Below are 20,370 nucleotides of genomic sequence, written 5' to 3'. Positions count from 1 at the left end.
GTTTTGAATGCAGTTGGAGGCAAATCAGGAGAAGATGTTATGGTAACAACCCAGGCCAACAGGAACGTAAAGGCAGAGGGGAAGGTGACAGCACTGAGGATAGTTCAGGGATAAAAATCCCCAGGGGCCTTCTGGTGAGGAGGGAAGACTGAAGGGAGAATCCAGGGGAGGTGAGAATGAAGAGTTCCTTCAAGTTTAGAGAGCCGGTAGAAAAGAGAGGAACATGAGAGCTAGAAACAGTATGATTTGGCAAACTGGAAGCTCTAGGGAAAAACTGAGGGGGTTAGTTCATCACCAGAACAAGAGGACTAAGATTATAAACAGTGACTTAGAGTAAAGTGGAAGAAAATGGGGTCCTTAGAAGAATTACAAAGTGAAACAAAAAAAAATGAGTATTTCTTAGATCTCGGAGTTCAAGATGATTTAGTGCATCTAAATGTGTGACAGATCACCATGCACAATTCCAGTGTGATACTGAATCTGAATCAGCATATACCTATTATACAAACAGCTTCCCAGGTGTTCCCGATATTCAGCCAGTTTAGAGAACTGGTACAGTGGATACAGAGCAGGTAACGTGATTCAGGGAGCTGTTTGGTCTTCCTGTTCCAACAGCAGAGAAGCCTGGGAAGAAAACAGGAAAGTAGAACCATGGGGCCTTGTGGGACCAAGGTCATGAGTTGCATGATAAAAAAGGGAATGCAGAATTTTGGAAACTTATCATGTATAAAGACTGGGGATCTGGAAAGTAGCAAGGAAGCCCTGATCATTAATTCCCAAGGTAATTAGTGGTAAGATCAGGAGGAGGAAATTTGACAAAACAAAATTTGCACTTTGAATTTGCACTTTGAAAATGGCCTGAGAATGATTAGAACCTATTTGCTAATTAAACCCATGTACCTGTGGAAAGTTTCCGAGTACTAACTATGTGCCAAGTACAATGTGAGTAGTTTTATAACCTTATTTTATTTAATCATAATGAAGACAGCCTAAGGAAGACGTTATCACCATTTTCCTGGAAGCAACTTAAGCTCTAAAGAGTTAAATATCTTGTCCAGGTTCCTAATCCAAGACTGTGTTCTTTCCGTGACATGGTTCTGCCATCACAGAATATTCTGTGCTCCTATCACTGCTCCTGAAAACCAGGCTAAGGGAGACAGACTGCCTAATAACCTTAACTCCACTTCTATAGCTTGAGGGGCTGGAGGAACCCCAAGATTGACCATAAGGGAAGGAACGATGTGATTTATCGATTTATCACACTTTCTTTTATGACAAAAGGATACAGTGCTTATTCCATTGAAATAAAGGGAGGAATTAAATACATGGGTTACAGTCTTGCTTTTCTTCTATACTAAGAAATATGGGAGAAACAAAAGCAAACTTTGAACTCTTACCATGTTCTGTAAAGACATATTACTTTAAAGTCACAGTGAGTCAGCCAAAGAGAGGTCATTCTCAGCTTTTCCTGAAGCTCTGTTTTCTCAAGCATACTCCCAAATACTAGATCCTGAAAAAAAAAAGGGTTTATGATGTCCAAAGTAAACCAGCCAGAGGCAAGAGTAGCACTCAAATGTCTTCTTAATCATTACTTCTTTTCCTCCTACTTCTCAGCATGTAAACATAACTGTCAACCCACCAGGTGGGTTGTGACAAGCAATTCAATAACTTCAATAAATGTAAGGACATCAATGTCCTCATGTATTAAAATATCTAATTGTTGCCCAAAGGAACACAGCATCACAATGAAATTCTAAAAATAATACTTTTAATTTTTAAAGTTTATTTTTGCAATATACATATATGTGTATAAATGGATATGTGTGTGCAGATATCCAAACACACACACACACACACACACACTTTTCTTCAGGTCTAACACAGAACTAGTGGTCTAAAAATGTGCTACAAACATAAGGTCACCTTTCCATCTTCAGAGGTAGTAGAGGTGGCCAGGAGGAAAAGAGAGGATCTCTTTCAAGTTTGGGTGTGACCTTGGGTCTCTATGATCTTTAAGGACCAGAACAAAGATGTGTGGAGGGCCAGGCAGCCTTGGTTGTGTTGGCAGTAGAAGTTCAGCGTGCCCTGTTTTCATCCTCCTTGGACAGGTCCAGAGTGCCAGGTGTGATTTTTTGGTTCTCTGCCCAGGTTTGCAGGAATGGTAAATGGTGCCAGTCACATTCAGTCACGGCCAGAAAGAGCATCCGGATCGTGAGCATATTGTACAGAGTCAGAGGAGGCCCCAGCCAGGCACAGAGCTTTGGAAGACAGAGAGTTCCAGGCACTCTTTTTGGGATAAGGTAGAATATCTTTAGGATTCAAAGGAAAAAACTCTTCCTTATGATATACCCAGGCAAAGAATAAAACCATAGTTTTGCACTTGAATTGCACGTGTCTTTTTCATAATGCTAAACCCCAAGAACATTCTTTGCCCTTCAGTTTTTGCACTGGTCGCCTTTAACATGGAAACATGGAAACTGGACTATTTAACTGATCTTAGTACTTCTTGAAATACTATCGTTTTGTGAAAGGAACAAATGAAAGGGAGCAATGTTGCTGTTGAAAAACACCAGCAATGTTGCTGTTGAAAAAATGGACTGATCCTTCCTAAAATGGGTCTTGTTCATTCAAAAACGTTTCTCCTCTTTTAAGTCTTTGGGCAATTTAAGGGGGAAAAAAGCAATAACCCATATTAAAATGATTAAGTATGAGGATGTTTGCTATTATAGAGACAATGCTTCAGAAGTAAATAAATGTAAAAGTGAAACCTTTACTCATTGTGAAAGAATAATTGTGATGTTTTGATTTTGAAAATATAGTCTGCAAATGAACTTCTCAAAATATATTCTTTAAGTCCTCAAGAATGTATGACTATGGAAAAAAAATAATTACCTTTTCAACTCGAGAGGAGGAAAACTGTTGGAACAGTTTAGGCAATGCCTATCCAATAATAAAAAAAAATGTTTCTTGGACCACAGTTCATTCTCTAAACCTTCAAAAGCCTATCATTTATCATTAATTTTGAAATAAAACAGGAAATACCTGTACTAAGAGAACCTTTGAAAACAAGCAGAATAATTGGCAAGGAATATTTTGGGAGGCACTGACAATAATGTAATGCCTGGATTAGTTTTGCAAAAAAAACTTGAAATTGTAGCTGGGAGGCATATGTAGCTAAAGATTCAGCATTCCAGTGCTGAGCATTATAACTCAGTTCTCTTGATATTCTGACATATTCTTTAACAAAAAGCACATGGAAGATGTTCCCAGAACCCAACTGCAGAGGTCCTGTGTGAATCAAACCTCCACTGCAGGGGCCAAGCTCATAGATAGAACTGGCATAAAGCAATTCAAGTACTGTGGTGCCCGGCGGTTTTTGACAATGAGGGAAAACACTTCTAAAATATGTCATGTATGGCTGTGTGAGTGAGTGTATATGGGTACACATGTATGTAATCCTAGCCTGCTTCATTTAGAAAAGAACTCTGGGATGGCCAAATCTGTCTTTTAATCTGGCTTCATTCTCAAATTGCTAACATCAGTCTTTGAAAGGAAATAAAAGTTTATAGGATTATCATTGTGATATCCATCTAAAATGTCCACACTTTTCCCCAAAAAGGCCTTGGATTTTCCTACCCTGTGTGTGTGTGTGTGTGTGTGTGTGTGTGTGTGTGTGTGTGTTTAAGTAAGCACCACACCCACTGTGGGGCTCGAATTCACTACCTCAAGATCAACTGTCACATGCTCTGCTGACTGAGACAGCCAGGCACCGCCCCTGCATTCCCTGTGTGTCTTAGAATACCTTCTCTTTGGACTCCACTCAAAATTCATCCAAATGGTATATCCTCTCTTGATATTTGCAACTAAACATGATCTCCTTCATTCTGTATCCCCCCCTTTTCTAAAGTTTATTTATTTATTTTGAGAGAGAGTGTGCATGTGCGTGTGGGAGGTGCAGAGAGAGAGGGAGAGAGAGAATCTCAAGCAGGCTCTGTGCTGTCAGCGCAGAGCCCAACTCCAGGTTCCATCTCACAAACCATGAGATCACGACCTGAGCCAAAATCAAGAGTCAGATGCTTAACCAACTGAGACACCCAGACATCCCATTTTTTTCCCTTTATAATGACACATTTTTCTTGACCTTGCATTACGTTTATGAACTACTACATCACTCTCCTCTTTTCCCCTTCCCTCACCCCTACAAACACTAGGTAGTAAATGTTTTTGGAAGAAAATGCATTCCTTTCACCTATATAACACTGCTTAGTACAGAGACTTTGTAAATAGCTGATACTCAAAAAATGTTTGATGTGAATTTTCATGAACTGAATTTCTGAACTTTTCAATGTTAATTGGAATGAGACAATTCACTGTTGTTGGTTCTTTGGATCTATTCAGAAAACTTTTTCCTCAAAAGCATTTAATATAAAGTACTTACTTTTTTTTGTTTCCATATTTATCTCCTTCTTTCCTCCCTACCTTCCTCCTTTCCTTCTTACTTCCAACAGTAATTGGCATCTTGAAATTAAATAACACAAAGAAAAGTAAGAAAATATGGATCAAAATTTAGAATTTAATATTTCTGACAAAGCTATAAAGCATATTCTAGATTAAGACAAAGACTTGTCTGATATATTTATCTTAACAAAAAAGATACTTAAAATATACCCCCCCCCAAAAAAAAATCCTACGTAGTAAGACTTTAAATTAATTCCAAGTTTTTCTTTTTAAAAAAAAAAAATTTTTTTTAACGTTTATTTATTTTTGAGACAGAGAGAGACAGAGCATGAACAGGGGAGGGTCAGAGAGAGGGAGACACAGAATCCAAAACAGGCTCCAGGCTCTGAGCTGTCAGCACAGAGCCCGACGTGGGGCTCAAACTCATGGGCTGTGAGATCATGACCTGAGCCGAAGTCGGCCACTTAACCGACTGAGCCACCCAGGCGCCCCCCAAGTTTTTCTTTAAACGATAGAGGCCTTCTCCATACCAATGATTTTTTCATCAGGAAATACATCACTCAAAATAGGACAGTGGCTTAACCTTAAACTACATTTTAAAAAACAGATTGGGAAAAATGTAGTTCTGTTTTAACCCCCATCCCATTTCCACTGCCCCAGTGCTTAGCACTAAAAAGACAAATTGCTCAACCATTCTAACCTGCCTCCAAGATTAAAAGGGAGTTATTCAGTCATTTGTTCACAAATATTTACTGAACACCTACTGCATGCCAGATGGTCTAAGTTTTAAATTTAATAAAAGGGGGGAAAAAAAGCATTTCAACCCCAAACGATATAACGTGTTCTATTTATGAAGGAAGCTGGCTTAATTTATGGCAGTGGGGAAATAGGGTTGCCAGATAAAAATGCAAGATACCTAGTGAAATCTGAATTCTGGATAAACAACGAATACATTTTTGTGTAATACATGTTCATGTGGTACCTGGGATGTACTTCGACTAAAAATTGTTTATTGTTTAACTGGAATTCAGATTTCACTGGGTATCCTGTATTTTTATTTGCTAAATCTGGTGACCTTAGAGGAAGAGGACGAGCTATGCTGCTGCCTTGTCTCTGCAGAAGCTAGCTGGTGCTGGGAGAATGAAATCCAGGACAGACCTTCAGTGAAGCACGTAGCACGTGGATGGTGAGGCTTAAAGCATGCACAAATACACAGTGAGGGCAGAGAACTGAGATGTAGGAGCTGATTATTTTGCATAATAAAATTATATGTTATTAGGGGGCTGATACTGTGTAAGAAAAGGGAAAAGAATTGGGGTAAGGTAGTAGGAAGCTGGAGCCCAGGCAGAAAAGCCTAGTTTTGGTTGTTCACACTTCTATGATAACTGTTCTTCATCTTCCCAAATCTATGGCAGAGTGTGCTGCAAATACATATTTATGTGTATGTAAACAGAGGAATAGGAATGTTTTAATTTTTGAGAGAGAGAGAAAGAAAGTGAACGCACTTCTTTATTGAGAGAGAGAGAGGCAGAGGCAGAGGGAGAGAGAATATTAAGTGGCCTCCATGCGTGCGGCACGGGAGTAGAATCTGACATGCACTCTATCTCATGACCTGAGCTGAAATCAAGTCAGACACTTAACCAACTGAGCCACCTAGGTGCCCAGGAATGTTTTAAACAGTAATGCTCACTTCAGTCTTCAGGGCTTTCATTCTTTGAGGTTCCAGCCATATAGCTTTACTGCAGACATAAATGAAGTAAACTGGGCCAATACTTTTTGGTTCAGTTCTACTTTGTTCTTGGTACCCAGCTGCAGCTAGAGGATCCTTGGTCTTCTGGAGCTGGCAGGGAATCTGTGTCAGCTGTTGCCTGGGGTCCTAGGGCCAACCTACATATTTGTAATAAGTACCCAGAAGAAAGTTACCCTTCATTTCCTAGAAGCCAATAAAGTTCTTCCGTTTAAACTTTATGTCTGTGGATCTCACTCCAGGGGCATGTAGAAATCATTTTCTGCTGACTGCTCCCAAAGGTTGAAGCCAGCAGCCAGTGTTTTCATGCATTATCAGATGATAGATTCCTAAAGAACCCTCACAAAAAGTTGGCCATATCTGCCTGGCATTTTTTGCTCAGGACCCATAGTCACTGGCCTTGCTCCATACCCTCTGGGTCTCTGGGATTCTATATCCCAGCTAGCTGTCAGGTAGGATGTCCCACTAGCCCCCTCTCCTGCTCTTCTGTGGCTGGGCCCATTTGGACAGCCTTGAGTACATCCTTTTCCATACTAGGAAGGCTCACACTCTCCCAGCCTGCCATTCTGAAGCCTTGCTTTTACTCTGTCCCTTTCACTTTGGAATCTTCCCCTTAAGAACTGGAATCTTAAATATATTGGCTTAATCACGGTGCGACCATTCAGCTTCTCTCTCAGACAACTTCTGCTCCCTTTTTGTCCCACACTCCAGCAATCTCCTTCCCTTGAGGCTCATGGCTCCCTCCCTCAGACTTAGCTGCCAGGATATCTTGTCACCATTGAGGCTTGTCCTCTCACTTGTCTCCTGGGACCTGAACACAGATCATCTAATTCCATATTTCTTTTCTGTCTTAGAACTAAGAATGGTATGCCTTAGATAAGGTGTGAGAATTGCTACCTTGCACTTTCACGAGAGAGTGGGTAGAAGAAAAAGACCATACATAGATTCATGCTCACTGCTATGCTCACAGACTCGGTGATAAACTCCATGGCTGCAGACAATCAAAATATATACCTTGCTCACATAACAGAATGGGTTGAAAGCTGGCTTTTTCTCTACCTGGTAACCCTGGGACAAGGGTCCTTCCATACTGTGGCTCTACTATCTAATAGGGCTTCAGATTTATGTGCATTGAGTCTCTGATGCATTGACAGGAAAAGAAAGGATGGAGAACACAACACAACTCACACCCACTTCTTAAACATCTTGGGTGGAATCACACTTTCATCTAGATGCAAGGAGCTGGGAAATGTATGTGGTCCCTAATCTGGCAGCCACTATCCAGGGACAACTCTGTCATGGAAGTAGACATTGCACTTCTCTGCCACAGATGGTAATCTTTAATTGCCCCAGTCAAAAAGCTTCCACACTAAGAAAAAATGAATATGTAACATTAAGACAGCTTTCATCAAACAGACCAAATAAATAGTGAATAAAAAATTTATGTGCAGAAGGAATGGAAAACAAAGTGATTTAAGCATTCTCTGAGTATTTTACCTATAGTATCCTCTTCCTCTTACATATAACGGTATACATAACTGTATGTATCTTATTTGTCAATCTCCTATAGTTAAACATAGATAATTGAGATATAACAGCATGTAACTGGTTTCTTAACTGCCTGTAGCTAAACACATCTACTTGAATAAAGTAGACCTAAGGGATATCAGGGCTTTCTCATTTTTTGTTATTGCATACAGAGTAAAAAAAGCACAAAGGTATATAGGTCTGAGAATTCTTGCTAAGCAGATTCATTCAACATACAGTAAGTGTCTACTATTCTCTCAGTCATTATCCTGGGCATAAAAACATCAGAACAATAAGCAGGTCCCTACTCTCAATAATGGATAATGGAGTAAAAGAGAATGTCAAAGTGGTTCCACTCTTGAAATTACACAATGCTGAGTTTATCCTTTCAGAAGAGAGGACTAGATGTCAGAATCTGCTATAACTGGCGGGGGAAAAATACCTTCAAAAATGCACAAATGTTGTATAGATTAACTGTGTTGCTGGGGGGAGATGTGCGTAGAATCTGTCTTATTATCAGGGCTGGTCATATTATTACAGGGCATATAGCTGCCTACATGATATACTTTAAGAAGGTATGTATTATGTATGGTCCATTTTTTTAAAGTAGGCTTCATACCCAGTGCAGAGCCAAACACAGAGCTTGAACTCATGGCCCTGATATCCAGGCCTGAACTGAGATCACAAGTCAAATGTTTAACCAACTGAGCCACCCAGGCACCCCAAATAGTGGGGGATTTTTAGAAGAAATGAGGATGAACTTAGAATGTTTTGGTATGTGTGGTTCTTGATGGCAAATCATTTTCCATTACTTCCTTGACCTGGAAGGCCACAACTTACTGATAAGTTAATATCTGGAGCCAATATTGCACATTATCACTCTTTTTTTTTTTTAATTAAAAAAAAAATGGTTTTTTAACGTTTATTTATTTTTGAGACAGAGAGAGACAGAGCGTGAACAGGGGAGGGGCAGAGAGAGAGGGAGACAGAGAATCCGAAACAGGCTCCAGGCTCTGAGCTGTCAGCACAGAGCCCGACGCGGGGCTCAAACTCACAGACCGCGAGATCATGACCTGAGCTGAAGTCGGACACTTAACCGACTGAGCCACCCAGGCGCCCCGCACATTATCACTCTTAGCAATGAAGCAAATGGATCAGAGGACCAAAAGTTGAAAGGGAATCAGGGAGGCTTTGCTGGGCTGGCCATGTAAGTAGGAGTCAACCTAGAGTAATCCCAAATCAGGAGTGAGGAAAAATTATTACTTTTAAGGGTTAATGCTATTGTAAACCTCTGCTACTCATGACAATGCACCCTTTTTCCCCCTGGCTTGTCAGGGGAAAAAAATCTAAAATTTTTTAGATTGTGAATATTTCTTCAGAATTCAGAAGTTGAGTTATTGATTTGAACAGGTTTTTTTTTTTTTTTTTTTTTTTTTTTTTTTTTTTACACCATTAGGGATGGAAAATTGGTACAAGGTCCACTGAGAATGGCAATGTGTCGGCCTTCTCCCAGACTGCCAAGCACATAAAGTACTTTTTCAGACTCCCAAACCTACCACATCTTTTCGTTTTCCCTGTTTGAACTCAGCTCTTATCAGGAGCCTTGTCATGAAGATCCACTAGATGGAAATAATACCTCCAACCTGCCATTTCCCTTTGTTGACCTCTTTTATTGCATTTACTGTATTTTATGGCGTTATTATTTGTGTGCTCCTTATTTCTCTTACTTGATGGGAAACTGTAGGCAATCAAATGTGGTGGCTAAGAACATACTAGAGTCAGACAGATCTGGAAGAGCCCCACCCAGGCCACTGAATAAGTGTTTGATCTCAAAGCAATAGACAACTTCTTTAGGCCTTGATTTCTTCCTCTGAAAATGGATATCGAATAGTAAGTGAACTACCAATAGTGTGATACTTGGAATATAGCACTCAATGAGTGTTAGCTACTTTTCTTAGAGCCTTTTCCTTTGTTAGTTAATTTAATAACTTCAGTTTCAGGAAGCAGTGTTCTTAAAGCCATTTCCCTGAGGACAGCCCTGTACTTTAGAGGTTATATCAACTTTCTCAAGGTTACACAGCTGGTTGGTAGGAGAATCTAAATTTGAACTCCAATAGTGTCTGGGCCACCTCTCTTTCCAGGACAGCAAGGAGCCTCTATTTACTCACATCAATAATTAACTTATTTAAAAAAATTAATGTTTATTTATTTTTGATAGAGACAGAGCATGAGTGGGGGAGGGGCAGAGAGAGAGAGGGAGACACAGAATCCAAAGTAGGCTCCAGGTTCTGAGCTGTCCACATAGAGCCTGACACAGGCTTGAACTCATGAACCATGAGATCATCCAAAGTCGGACACTTAACTGACTGAGCCACCCAGGAGCCCCAATAGCTGATTTATACTCTGAGGTTTTAATGACAATTTTTGTGTGTGTGGTTTTTTTTCCCCGTGAAATAAATAGGCTCCAGTAGGGATGGACCTTGACTCAAGTATCCCTGTGATCATCTCAGAAAGAGAATTTAGTAGGCATTCCGTGCTTTGTAACTTGAAAATTAAGAACAGATACTATTTTAAATTCTGAGCACTGATTTATTAATGTAAGAAAATGTTTAAATTTCTCTCATTCCAAAATATTTCACTCATGCCATGGTGCTAGAATTCCTAAATGCTGTAAAGTATAAGAAGAATATAATTTAATTACATTTTCTGAAAAAATACATTATAGTCTCTGAACTTTATTTCTCTGTAGCTTAAGAGTCAAAGACAGAGAACACCTAATTTAATTCTGTGAATATTTCCCCAAAAGGGGTTCAGATGATGGTGATGACACCAAATCCTGCTAAAAATCTTTCCGGTTTAGTTATTCTTGCACTAAAAAAGAAAGGCAGACAATTGAGATTTTAAAACACTTAAACAGCATTCTAATGCAAAACTGAGTTTTAATTTTTAAATAGACTACTTTGCAAAAAATATATAAAGCTCATTTTTATCATTCCTCTTTATTCCTCTACAAATTCTATCACAATCATAAAATGGTAAGTTACAGATTTTTTTTAAAGAAAGTATTTCACCGAAAGAGAATTAAAATAATTACTTTTAATTGTTTTCTGCTCACTGACCATACTTCCCAAATTAACTTATACCATTACAGAAAATATTTTAGTTCTGAAATACTGAAATAGTCTTTATTCCACATAATATTTCAAAACTTCTCTCAGTTGATCTCAGGTATTCATTTCAATGGAGCTTTTCTTTGGTCACTCAATAATTCAACCAACATTTATTGAGTGCCAATTACATGCTAGGCACCGTGCTCAGAGCTGAGGGACACAAGGCTGAAAAGATACATTCCCTACACTCAACAATCTCTCAGCAGACATTTAATGAAGAATTTTATTTTCCTGTTACAGTAAAATAAGCAGATACAAATTCCTCTAAGCATCATTAAGTACCCTCTATTTTAAATATGTCTCTCTTGACGTAAGACTCCACTATTTAATGCACTCAATGCACTGTTGAAGATTTTTAACCCTGAATCTGATGTTTTATTAGTTTCATCTCAAGCTACATTTGCTGATACCAATGAAGAGTTTCTGTCATTTAATCATATGATAATTATTTGACTGTCACCATGTATAAGGCAACACCATGTTCATTTCTCTGCAGGCTAAAAGCCACCAGTAAGTGGATACAAAAACTTAATGGAAAAGGTAGGAGCCTGAGCTGGAACTTTGGGTAAATAAAAAGGAAAACATATTTTCCAGTTACTGGCACTTGCATGAGGGTTAATGAGCATGATACTCATTTAACTGGATGAGTATTTCGTCTTCTCAAGGGATTTGCCCGCCACCATGCCCGGTATATATTAAGCAATGGGTTTAAAAATATTTTTTAAGTTTATAGAGAGAGAGAGAGAGAGAGAGAGAGAGAGAGAGAGAGAGAGAGAGAGAACGAGTGGGGGAGGGGCAGAGAGAGGGAGACACAGCACAGAGCCTGAAACGGGGCTCAAACCCATGGACCATGAGATCTGTGAGAGCTGAAATCAGATGCTTCGACTGAGCCACCCAGGTGCCCCACGAAATAGGGTTTTTAATCTAGAATCCTTTCCTGCTTCCTAATCCTGAAACTGCATTTAAATGACTAAGTGGACCCTACCTCCACTTTTTCAAAGATTCTAGTCAGCTTCAGTCAGTTAGGTCCTAGCTTCTTGTCCTGGTTCTTCTCCAGAGTCAGGAATGTGCACCAACTTATTAGCAGGGGCTGGAGTGAGGTTGATAAGAATGACTTATGTTCAGTATTATACAATTCTATGATATTTTCTAACACAGAGTGTATTCGTTCTTTTAAAAATGTTAAAAATTCAAAGACTACAAAACCATATTCTCTGGAGTCAAAGGTAGCTTTCAGCTCCGAAAAGGGCCTCCCAAATATTAAGACTCAAAAATGTAAGACATGTAAAAGGAGCTGGGGAGAGGGAGAGCTTTTCTAATCAGATCCCTCTATACTCCCACTTCTGGCTTTTCTTTGCTAAGTGGCTCTATCTCTCCACATTTATTCAGCCAAGTGTGTGCTGCCACTCTTCCCCATGGAGAGGAAGGAGAGGCACTGTATAGGTAGAACTTCTTTAAGTTTAAGTTAGTACATTTAGAAATAGAAATATGCCTGAAGGTTAATATGTGTGTTGTGGGGTGGTGATGGGAAATACGTTGTGAGGTAAAGGGGAGTAGTTAAAAACTGATTTTGGAAATCTAGCTCTGGGAGGTTCAGTTACTGGCCATTGTCACACTTGACACATAGAAGCACCAGAACCAGAACTCAGGCATTTTCCTGCAGGTCTTCCCACAGCTGCCTTAGAGGGGTTTCATGGTTCAGGTCTTTCCAGTCTTGGACCTTAAAGTCAGTTGTAAGCGGTGATTGATCACCGGTTTTCTGGGGACAAATTTTATCTACCAGATGAGCACTTCTGTGAGTCCTGAGCAAACTGGTACCCTTCAAGTAACTAGTTTACTCATAATGAATTCAGTTTCTTAACATTCTCTGTTCTTTACATGCCATGACACCATCCTGGAAATTAAGTGTTTTTTTTTTGGATGGCTGAAGCTGAACCTCGGCGACAGAGGAAAACTACCTGGGAGAGTTGACCCTCTTTCTGCACCTTCAGTTGTGCTCTTTTGGGTCCTTTGACTAGGACCATCTTGAGTATATAATCTGAATGTGGACCGCTCCATTTTAGTCTCTGTTCCAGTGTCAAGTCCCTGGATGCCACAGGCCTGTCCAAAATCTTGAGATTTTGAGGATTAAAAAAAATAGCAATGCATCTTAAGGCCTCCTGGAATAAATTTATGTATAGATAGTTTGCAGTTCAGATCGATGTGTTTTTAGAACTTGATAATAGTGCAGCCTCTGTTGGTTAAGCACATCAGTGTTCCATTATTGGAATAAAATTTGGTGGCATGCCAAATGTCTTCTGATTTGATTATCAGAATGATAGCCAACTTGAAAAAGTAACCTAGCATCTGTGAAATTCCTTATCACTGAGATAACTGATTTTATATTGACATTTTCTAGTTTCTTCATTTGCTTTTGCTTTTCTTCCTGAGCAGCATATTTATTGTTGTTATTTTGGATCACTTTTTGTGATGTTGGTATTAAGTGAGACAGCTATGTAAACAAGTTGCAAGGGATTATTAGTTTATCAGTGGAAGGATGTCTGGTCCATTGCCAAGATTCATTGATCTGTTTATTATGACTCTACTCAGTACAATTTTAGTGGCAATTTAAAAAAATGGTCTTAGGGTTTCATTTACAGAAGTCCACTGGTTCATTTATTAACCCACATTTGAGGGCTAACTTGCTGTATAATCTTACTAGCATTATTATGACAGTTGTTGTAACACACCGCAGCCAGGGAGCAATATCCCAATTATACGTTCTATTGTTTCACTTGTGATATGAGAGCAATACAAATTGTTGATGATAATTATGTTGATTTTCACCAGTTTGCAAATTAGTAAATTGGTACATTTAGAAATATAAATATACCCGAAGGCTAATATGTGTGTTGGGGCTAGTTAACAAGTATTTATTAAGTGCCTATGGTCTGTGTGGTGGACTATAACAGTCACAGTATAGGGATACCAGCAATGGTGTAAAACAAACAAGGAACCTGCCTAGCACAGGGTATAGTTTCTGCCAGATAAAAATGAAAGTATCTTACTAATTGACTTAGTCTTTCCCGGTAACAACCAACCCTAAACTTAATGGCATAAAACGATTTATTATTGCCCACAATTCTGTGGGCTGGCTGGGCTATTCTTTGGCTGTTGTTACCTGGGCTTAGTCGTGCTAGAGAAGCATCCTGCTGAAGGGTCAGCTAGGTTGGAAGGAATAGCCTCGTTCACATGAATGGCAGTTAGTGCTGGCTGTGGGCTGGGTACCTTGTTTCTCTTCCAGGTGGCCTCTCATCGTCCAGTAGGCTAAACCAGCCTCCTTATGTGTTCTCAGGGTGATGGTCCAAGAGTGTGAAAGAGGAAACTGCAAGGCTTCTGCAGATATAGCTTCAGAATTACATACCATCATTTCTGCTATGCTCTATTGATCAAAGTAAGACACAAGTCCAGCGCGGATTTACAGGAGTGGAGAAACAGACTTGATGAAAGGAAAGGCAAAGACACATTATAAAGGTGTGCATAAACCAGGATGGGTGGGATCCAGACCATATGTTGCAATTTACCACACCTGCCTTGTATAAATGAGGCTTTTACAAGGGTTATCTTTGCATTTCAAAACTTCTATTCTTTTGTTATGGATGATTATATAAACACCCGGCTCTTGGGGAACCTGGGTGGCTCAGTCTGTGAAGCATCTGACTTTTGATTTTAGCTCAGCTCATGATTCCTTGGTTCGTGAGTTTGAGCCCCACATCAGACTCTGCATTGCCGGTGCAGAGCCTGCTTGGGATTCTCTCTCCTTCCCTCTCTGCTCCTCCTCCACTCACGTGCATTCTCTTGCTCTCTCTCAAAATAAATAAATAAACTTAAAAAAACCCACAAAAAACCCCAAAAAACAAAAACCTGAAAACCCAGCTCTTCTCATACCTGAAGTCTGTGTAAGTTCCTTTTCTTATGTTCAATTTAAGTTCTTCAAGTGCTAAAGAACTTGTATACATGTTTTTTGTTTTTTGGGTTTTTTTTTGACAGCAAGAGTATGTGGGCAAGCTAGTGCAGGGGAGGGACAGAGGGAAAGGGAGAGAAAATCTTAAGGCTCCATGCCCAGCACAGGACTCAATCTCACAACCATGAGATCACGACATGAGCTAAAATTTAGAGTTGGATGCTTAACCCACTGAGCCACCCAGACACTCCCATAATTTTCTCTTCAAAGCTTCTGGTCTAATGTTCTGAAAACAGTTGGTCTCTATTTGACTTAATATTCAGTTTTAAAATAGTGTACTGTAATGTATTTTTCAAAAAACTGCTAGAAGGGGGGCCTAGCTGGCTCAGTTGGAAAAACTTGCAACTCTTGATCTTGGGGTGGTAAGTTCGAGCCCCATGTTGGGTGTAGATATTACTTAAATAAACAAACTTAAAAAAATTGCTAGAGGAAAATAATCATAGAACTCTGGACACAAAGAGGAACTAATTAACATTCTGTTTCCCAATATTTAAGTCCAGTTATCTTCAGTTGCTTTTAAAATTTTAAGCATGGGCAGTGGGGGGTGCTTGGGTGGCTCAGTTGCTTAAGCGTCTGACTCTTGAGTTGGGCTCAGGTCATGATCTTACAGTCGTGAGTTCAAGCCCCACATCAGCTCTGCACTGACAGCGTGGAGCCTGCTTGGGATTCTGTCTCCGCCTCTCTCTGCCCCTCCCCTGCTTGCTCTCTCTATCTCTCTCTCAAAATAAATAAAAATAAACTCAAAAAAAATTTTTTAAGCTGGAAGACATTTTCCTCTTTAAACTTTTAAAGAATCTTCTCATGAAAACAATGGGTTCCAAAGTAATAGTATAGTACTCTAGAAAATAAGGTGTTAAGTGTACAGCAATTTAGATGTGTTCCATATTTAGAATAAATGTACTCATATTATTTTCTGTTATTGCACATTGCTTCTATATTAGAACACCAGATTTGATTCACAGATCCCCAGGAAATAAGTCTTTGCACAATGAAGTTGACCAAGCAATTTATTTATAATTTAAATCATTTTCAGAATGCTCTGTCTCACTCTTTTCTCCCTCACTGGCAATTGGTGCCATCAATTTCCTGTGCATTCTTCTGGAATATGTTATCCATATACATGCAAATATAAAGAGAGATTCCCTTTTTCTTCTATAGGTAGCATACTATATATGATGTTCTTCACCTTGCTTTTTCTCATTATATCTTATTCCATTTCAGTATTTCATTCTTTTTTAGAGCTACATAATATTCAACAGTATAGCTATACCATACTTATTCAATCAGTACCCTACTGAATGAACACTTACGCTGTTTCCTACCTTTTGCCATTCCAAACAAAGTTACAATGAATTACTAGGTCACTTTCCTCAAGTGGAAGTATATTCAGGATTTCCTAGTTGTTTGAAAAATATGTACATCTATATTTGTGATAAATATTGTTAAGTTGACTTCTGTAACAGCTAAATCAATTTATATTTCTATCAGAAGAGTGTGCATGAGGGGGTGTCTGGCTGGCTCGTTTGAAAGAGCACGTGACTCTTGGCTATTATTGACTTTAGTAATTATTGTTACAACTTTCTTTTCTACTATGCCTTAAAGTCAACAAAATAATATATTCTGAGTTATGTGAACAACACTGGGTTAGGTTTTACTATGCTAATTTTGCTGGTGATGATCTGGAAAATCAAGTGTTTGTCCTATATAACTTGTCTAGAGTTGTGTAGCAAATAGGGATCAAAATCTGGTCTGGAAGTCAGGTTTTCTAGTAGCCCAATGAAGCAGTTGTAAATTTTGCTAGACGCTAACTTGTCCATTTACCCAGACGTATGGCACTAAAATAGCTTCATATTTTGTAATTATTAAGCACTAGGAAAATAATATAGACTATGGAAGATAGCAGAGCCAATCCTAGGCAAGATGGAAATTCTAAAGTTTCCTTGAATTTATACCTATTCTTCTCTGGAAAAATCTGGAGTACGAAAGGTTTTATCACTTCTTGATACTGTCTTTGAAAGTAAGTGTAGGGTTTAAAAGGCATTGTTCACCATCTCCCCCTCTAACACACACTCCATGGTCTCCATAGAGAAAAGGAAACCTGTATTAAACAAGTTAGTGTCTGGCAAAAATACCACGGACTGGGTGGTTTAAATTACAGACATTTATTTCTCAAAGTTCTGAAGGCTGAAGTCTAAGATCAAGGTGCTGGCCAATTCAATTATTGGTGAGAGCTCTCTTCTTAGCTTGCAGATGGCTGCCTTTTCTCTGTCTCTTCACAAGGTAGAGAGAGAACATCTCTTCTTTCTTCCTCTTCACATAAAGTCACTAATCCCAGCAGGAGAGCCCCACCCTCCTGATGTCATCTAGCTCTAATTACCTCCCATGCGGTCCATCTACAAATACCATCATATTGGAGGTTAAGCCTTCAGTATGAATTTTAGGACACAATTTAGTCCATAGCAAAGTCTGTGATGAAATGATGAGGCTCCAGCCTCCCAGTCTCAGCTCTGGAATTGGTGACAATTAGCAACCCATACTTGTCCCAGACTTGAACAGGAACTAAACCCACATCATCTCCATATTGGTATCCCCAGTTGCTTTCTTGCCTTCTTTTATTCTGTATATTCACAAATATCTATTGAGCACCTACTGTGGGCCTTGCATTGTTTTCTAAGTGCCAGGAATAGCACTGAACAAAACTAAAGATCTACACTGATAATGTTTACATTCTCCTAGGGATAGACAAATAACAAACATTTAATGTTGAAAAGTAATGGAGCTAAGAGGAAGAACAGAGGAGTTCCATGTTTTTCAGCACTTCTGAAATTACCTGAAATAGTATTTAAGAAAAAGAACACTAGCTAATATTGAGCTCTTTCTATGTGCTATATACTGTGCTAAACAGTTTGCTTGGGTTTATTCATTAATCTTCACAAAGCCTAACTCTTCCCTATTTCATAAATAGTCATTATTATTATCTCCATTTTTCAGATGAGGAAACTATAGCGCAGAGAAGTTACATCATCTGTTTTAGAGCACACCATTTGACCACACCATTAGTAAATGATCAAGTCAGGTTTTCAGGTAACATGTGTACTTAATCAGAGTGCCCAATGCCCATTTGTATGAACTTAGGGTAAAGTCTATTCCATTGTTAAACTGAGATATAATTTACATGTCATAAAATTCACTCTTTTAAGGTGTACTGTTTTATAGTTTTTAGTATATTCACAGGTTGTGAAGCCAATGCCAATATCTGGTCTTGGAATATTTTCATCACACCAAAAAGAAATAATACTCTTTAGTACTTAATCACCATTTCCTCTTCCCCCAGCTCCTGGGAACCACTTCTACTTTCTGTCTTTATGGATTTAGCTATCCAGGATATATCATGTAAATGGAATCATACAATATATAGTTTTTTGTGTCTTGTTTCTTTCACTTAACTTAATGTTTTTAAGACATCCATTTTGTAGCATGTGTTACTACTATATTCCTTCATATGGCTGAATAATATTTTATTCAATGGACATTAAATCTTTTATTTATCTATTCATCAGTTGATAGACATTTAGGTTGTTTCCACTTTCTGGCTATTATGAACGATGCTATGAACATTCCTGTACACGTTTTTGTGTGGACTTAAGTTTGCAATTCTCTTGGGTATAACATGTCTAGGAATGGACTCTATGTTTAACTTTTTGAAGAACTACCAAACTGTTTTCCAGAGTGACTACACAATTTTACATTTTCACCAGGAGTGGTTGAGAGTTCTGAGTTTTCTACATCTATTATTATCTGTCTTGATTATCACCAGTCTAGGGGATGTGAAGTAGTATCTTAATGTAATTTTAAAATGCTATAAACACATAATATAAAACGTACCATCTTAACCATTTTTAAGTGTACTGTTCAGTGGCATTAAGTACATTCAGACTGTCATGGGACCGTCACCACCATCCATCTATAGAACCTCTTTCATGTTGTAAAACTTAAACACTGTACCTCTTAAACAGGAACCCTGCAATTTCCTTTCCCCACAGTCCACTGCAACCACCATTGTCCTCTTTGTTACTATGAGTTTGACTACTCTATGTACCTCATATCAGTGGAATCTTATAGCATTTGTCCTTTTGTGACTGGCTTATTTCACTTAGCATAATGTCTTCAAGGTTCACTGATGTTGTAGCATGGGTTCAATGTGGTTTTTATTTACATTTCTCTGATGACTCATAATGTTCACGTATTTATTGGTCATTTGTACATTTCCTTTGAAGAAATGTCTATTCAGATCCTTTGTCTATAACATAATGACTAATCCTAAACTAAAACCTACTTTATGAATTGTGTACAACATATTTCTAGGTACTTCCTTTATTTTTTTCCTCTAGAATTCATACAATGAGGTGTATCATAATAACTGAAACTCCTGACCAATCCTGATGTGCTTGCTGGCCTAATAAAGGAAACTGTTGGGTACCTGGGTGGCTCAGTAGATTAAGCCTCTGACTCTTGATTTAGGCTCAGGTCATGATCCCATGGTCATGGGATCAGCCCACATTGGGCTCTATGCTGTGTGTAGAGCCTGCTTAAGATTCTCTCTCTTCCTCTCTATCAGCCCCTGTAGACTGCTCACGCATGTGCTCATGCACTGCTCTCTCAAAAAAAACAAAACAGAAACAACCCAAAGAAAAATGTTAATTATGTTTATTAGAAATATAAATAATTTTAGAATTCATATGTATTTTAATCAGTCTGATGTTTAAAAATTGGTAATGGATATAGATTCTAATTAATCTTTCATTCCTATTTTCCTCATTTCAGTCCATCTTAGATTGTTGCCTAAATAATTATCAACAGTATAAATGTGATCATGTCGTTCCCTAGCTCAAAAGCTTCCATAGCTCCTCATTACCAACCAAAATAAATACAATCTTCTCCATAATCAGACCTTTTATTTTTTTGACTGAAGAAACTGGTAAGAAACTACATTTAATATTATATAAAGAATTAGAACACAAACATATATAAGCAAACACACAAACAACAGAAACAAATCTTTCACAAAAAGTTCCTATCCTTATAGCATACAAATGTATTCTGATATTTTGGAATTTTTTTGAAAGTATGAAATGAGATTCACTAAACTGATTTTCAAGATTAAGTTTGGAAAACATCGTTCTACAACATGGCCAATCATGGCAAGGTTCTTCAGAGTACAGTAAAACTTACTCCAGTGATTTTCAAACCTAGTTGTACATTAAAATCACTTGGAGAACTGGTGGGGGTGGAGGGTTGGGGGGAAGCAAGCTAATCTAGATCTCCATTCTTAAAAATTCTCATTCATAAGGTCTGGGAAGGAGCCCAGAAATCTGTGTTTTTATTAAACCTTCCCAGTTAATTCAATAGTTGTTAATTCAGGGCCAGGTTTAAGATCCACTGTTCTTACCATATACTACTTGCCC

General features: G+C 38.6%; 1 long non-coding RNA gene across 1 annotated transcript in view; it reads right to left on the bottom strand.

Annotated features, from left to right (window-relative positions):
- Nucleotides 1-502: 502 nt before the first annotated feature.
- The window catches only part of LOC102959011, a 28,726-nt gene continuing 8,858 nt past the window's right edge, over nt 503-20,370 (bottom strand). The window contains exons 2-4 of the long non-coding RNA XR_006210586.1: nt 4,439-4,518; nt 1,398-1,510; nt 503-624 (exon numbers count right to left, since the gene is read on the bottom strand). This is a non-coding gene — a long non-coding RNA (uncharacterized LOC102959011). The remainder of the gene's footprint in view (nt 625-1,397; nt 1,511-4,438; nt 4,519-20,370) is intronic.

The sequence above is a fragment of the Panthera tigris genome, chromosome D4 (assembly GCF_018350195.1).
Source record: "Panthera tigris isolate Pti1 chromosome D4, P.tigris_Pti1_mat1.1, whole genome shotgun sequence".
Classification (NCBI taxonomy): Eukaryota; Metazoa; Chordata; class Mammalia; order Carnivora; family Felidae; genus Panthera; species Panthera tigris.
This window is presented reverse-complemented; position numbering and strand designations above follow the sequence as displayed.